Source organism: Mustela putorius, unplaced genomic scaffold (assembly GCF_011764305.1).
Source record: "Mustela putorius furo isolate JIRA1106 unplaced genomic scaffold, ASM1176430v1.1 tig00003896_pilon_pilon_pilon, whole genome shotgun sequence".
Lineage (NCBI taxonomy): Eukaryota > Metazoa > Chordata > Mammalia > Carnivora > Mustelidae > Mustela > Mustela putorius.
In genome coordinates, this window is record NW_025422045.1 from 12,647,991 (window position 1) to 12,652,810 (window position 4,820).

Genomic DNA, 4,820 nt, shown 5'->3' on the forward strand with positions numbered 1-4,820 from the left:
CTCACTCTGGAAAACAGCATGGAGGTTCCTCAAGAAGTTGAAAATAGAATGACCCTACAACCCAGCAACTGAACTCCTGAGTATTTACCCCAATGATACAGATGTAGTGGGGAAAAAAGGGCCACCTGCACCCCAATATTCATAGCAGCAATGTTCACAATAGCCAAATAGCCTAGATTTCCTTTGACAGATGAATGGATAAAGAAGATGTGGTCCACATGTACAGAATGGAATATTACTCAGCCGTCAGAAAGGATAAATACTCACCATTTGCATCAACATGGATGGAACTGGAGGGGATTATGCTGAGTGAAATAAGTCAAGTAGAGAAAGGCAGTTATCACATGATTTCACTCATACATGGAACATAAGGAATAGAGCTGAGGACCACAGGGGAAGGGAGGGAAAACTGAATGGGAAGCAATCAGAGAGGGAGACAAACCATGAAGAGACTCTGGACTCTGGGAACCAAACTGAGGGTAACAGAAGGGAGGGGGGTGGGGGGATGGGGTAGCTGGGTGACAGGTATTTGGTTTTGTTTTGTTTTTTAAATAGCTTTATTGATGTAATGATAAACTGCACATATTTAAAGAGTAAAACTTGATGTTTTGACACATGTAAACACCAGTGAAATCATTACTACAATCAAGGTAATAAACATATGCATCAGCTCCAAAAGTTTCTTCCCACACCTTAATCCTTCCCTTTCATTCCTCCTCACTCCCATCCCCAAGAAACCACTGATTTGCTTTTTGCCATTGTAAATAATTTGCATTGGGTGACAGGTATTAAGGAGCGCACATGTTGTGATGAGCACCAATTAATGAATCACTGAACGCTATATTAAAATCTACTGATGTACTATATGTTGGCTAATGAATTTAAATTTTAAAAATTAAAGAAATAAAAAATAAAACCAAGGCAGAAACCGTACATAACTCAGAGGGCTCCATGCTCCTGGAGGCTGAGCTAGCAGCCACAGCCAAGGCCTCTGGCAGTCAGGGGACTGAAGGTCTGAGAGGTGGCTTGGTGCAGCCCTGCCCCTGAAGCCCCATGGCCATGGCAAAGTGCAGGGACTGGGAGGGAAGACCCGACCAGAGGCCATTCTGGCTCCACAGCTGTTGCAGGACCACTCCCAGCCCCATTGGCTGGTGTCTGTCTAGAACCAGGAAGAAAACCTTTTTCCTTGATTGTTCTTTTTCACATGGTTGCTCAGCATTGACACAGAAAAACATCCGACATAAAACTGGAGCCATTCACAGCTGCAAATGAGTCAGAAATTATCAAACTGTAGTTACCACAAAGAGAGGACTTTGTGTTTCCAGGTAGGACTCCTGTGTGCGGGTGCAGCTGGGGACCCTGGACATGCCAGTGTAGGCAGGGCTGGGCTCCAGGTTCTCCTCAGGGGGACAGAAGTAGGAACCTCCTCTGACATCTCTGCTCAGGACAGCACCCCCCGGATGGAGATGGGGACAGCCCCTTATGAGTCCCGGATGTCCTGGTGATTCTTGGGCATGGCCTGAATCTCACCTTCTTCCTGAAGGCCAGAGAGGGCAGCCCAGCCACCATGGGCCCCACAGGTCCTTCAGGGGACAGCCCACATGCCGCAGCTCCCACAGATCCTCTGGGGATAACACCTTGGTGGGCTTGTGGTCCAGCAGGTACCTGTTCAAGTGGCTCTTGTCAGGCCACACAACCTCAATCCCATTGGCCAGGTCGACCTGCATCACCTGGTGACAGGCCAAGGTCAGTCAGTGAACCTCCACCACCAAACCCCCACAAAAAGGCCCCCATGTAGTAAACATCACCCTGGTCCCTGGGGATGTGGGCCTGGGACTGTGTCTGGCGCTAGTACCTGAACTCTTCATGGGACACCCGGTAGAAAATGGGGTGCAGGGTGCCAAAGTGTGGGGACAGGATCTCCATGCCCACATGGCCGCAGAACTTCATGTCCACATCCACACACACCAGGTCATCCTCCTCACGGAGAAAGTGCTGCTCACAGAAGCAGCAGATTATTGCCATGTGCTGCATGAACATATCCTGCCACTGTGGGGCGCTGGGGACCTGGAGGACCACCACCCTCCAGCCCTCCCAGGGGGTCACACAGGCCCAGCAGCCTGCTGGTCGGTGACAACCTAGTAGGTGACCCTGTGTCCCACCATGTTGGGGCTCTCTGCCCTCTGCAGGGACAGCTCCAGGAAGACCACATGTCTACAGGGACGAGGGACAAGGCAGGAGGAGGGTTACTGTCAGAGCCTGGCGGCAGGATCCCAGAGCTGGGGGCCATGGACGTGTGCACCTTCTTCAAGGGGGCAGGCCCTGAGCTGCTTTAAGCTACAGCCACTCTCCCATCCTGTCCCAAGCAAGTCTGCTTGTGGGGCCTCCCTACCTTCCGCTTCCAGAGATGGGGGCTATCAGCAACCCATCATACAAAGGGGAGCCTGAGGCTTCAGAGGTAGGAAACCAACCCCACCGTCAGCATGCTAGAGCCGGGAACACTTTCCCTGTGCTGAGCTCCCAGGCAAACCCTGCATGTGCCCTCCCCTGGCCGACCCGCTGCAGGTCCTGTCCCCACCTGCCAGGAATGGAGCACCTTTGGGCACAGCCCTCCTTTCTATGGCCTACAGACTGGCTAGAATTAGCAGGGCTGGCCTTTTGCCCCACTTTGCTTTGAGGGGGCTGTCACTGGCCCCCACAGAGCTGTCTCCACTCCCATAGGATCCTCCCTTGAAGACTTCTGGGCTTCTTGCTGACAAGGTCCATCAGTCAACCACTGCTATTCCTAGGAGCGGTCACCCTCAAACTCCCCCAGATCAGGAATCAGGTCCAGCCCGTGGGCAGGGAAGGGGAAAGAGGACCGCTAGTAGAGGGGGCTTGCTTAGACCACAGCCGTGAGTCCAAGAGTGGAAGCTTCCAGGTCTAGGTCTACATCTCCTAAGCTCCAAGAAGTCGGAAGTCCTCTCTCTCTGAGGGGACTACCTGTGGGGACAGCAGCTCCCCCATTGTCAGCAAGGGTGGTGAGCCCCACTGAGATTGATTTTTCTTAAGGTTTTATTTATTTATTTGACAGAGAGAGAGAGACAGCTAGAGAGGGAACACAAGCAGGGGGAGTGGGAGAGGGAGAAGCATGTTATCTGCTGAGCAGGGAGCTCAAGATGGCAGGTTTCAATCCCAGGACCCCGGGATCATGACCTGAGCTGAAGGTAGATGCTTAACGACTGAGTCACCCAGGTGCCCTGAGACTTATTTTTTCACACAGGCACTAAGGTTACTTCCCTGTGCCTAACCTCATACCCGGCAGCTTAGTAAATCACTCACACAGGGAAAGTGGGCACTATATTTAAATGGGGGACAAGGCCACACACATCTGGCAGACACGAGTCAGATCACTGGGGGGCAAGTCCAGGTACAGCCAACAGGGGAACAAGGCAGACATGAATCAGGGGGAGAGGAGTGCTCCTGGCAGAGGGCAAGGAGAATGTAAAAGCCTGGAGTCAGGCCCAAGCCACATGTGGGAGGACCACACACCAGGGAGGCCCACAGAGTTGGAGGGATACAGTGGGAGAGGAAAGGCTGGAGAGGACAGGCAGATAGGGAGTGGATCACAGAGAGGCTCAAAGGTTATGTTCTGAGAAGATCATTCTGCTGGTTACTGGGAAAGAATGGGCTCTGTACAACAAAGGACAGGGAGACCCTAACCCTAAGCCCTAACCTTAACCCCACCCTAACAAACACCATGCTCCTGGAGCTATTTGGAAGTAAAGGGGATTGCTGTCAAGCCATAACTCCCCAATCAAATATGGGCCTAAGTTACAAAACCCTCCTTATAGTTCTACTGAGGATGGCATATATCAAATCTGGGACACATATTTGTGGCTCACACCCACTATTGGACAGCTCAGTCAAAAGGCAGTTTTACCCTAAAGATACAAACGTAGTGATCCAAAGGGGCACGTGTACTCGAATGTTTATAGCAGCAATGTCCACAATAGCCAAACTATGGAAAGAACCTAGATGTCCATCAACAGATGAATGGATCAAGAAGATGTGGTATATATACACAATGGAATACTATGCAGCCATCAAAAGAAATGAAATCTTGCCATTTGCGACAACATGGATGGAACTAGAGCGTATCATGCTTAGCGAAATAAGTCAAGCGGAGAAAGACAACTATCATATGATCTCCCTGATATGAGGAAGTGGTGATGCAACATGGGGGCTTAAGTGGGTATGAGAAGAATAAATGAAAGAAGATGGGATTGGGAGGGAGACAAACCATAAGTGACTCTTAATCTCACAAAACAAACTGAGGGTTGTTGGGGGGAGGGGGTTTGGGAGAAGGGGGTGGTATTATGGACATTGGGGAGGGTATGTGTTTTGGTGAGTGCTGTGAAGTGTGTAAACCTGGTGATTCACAGACCTGTACCCCTGGGGATAAAAATTTATGTTTATAAAAAATAAAAAATTATTTAAAAAAAAGGCAGTTTTATGCTTTGAACAAAGAAATCATACATATGATATTTGGGCAAATAACACACAACATCTAGGGTGGCTATCATTAGAAATGTGTTCCCAAATAATAGTACTCCAGGCTACTGACTGGTTTGCTACTGATTGGGTAAGGTGACCCGGCATTAAATGGTCAGCTTCAAATGGAACCCACTGGATATGTGGAACTAACCTGTGGCCCTGGCTTCCTCCAGGGTGGATAGATCGCTGTACCTTAGGATTTGCCTGGATTCATGGGCTCATTCCTAAAACCATCATCACTCCAGATAATCTCCCTGATTTAAAGCAAAGATGGACACGATCTG

At 49.9% G+C, this 4,820-nt stretch overlaps 1 pseudogene; it reads right to left on the minus strand.

Moving 5' to 3' along the window:
• Window positions 1–886: 886 nt before the first annotated feature.
• On the minus strand, window positions 887–3,086 carry LOC101692541 (annotated as a pseudogene).
• Window positions 3,087–4,820: the final 1,734 nt, after the last annotated feature.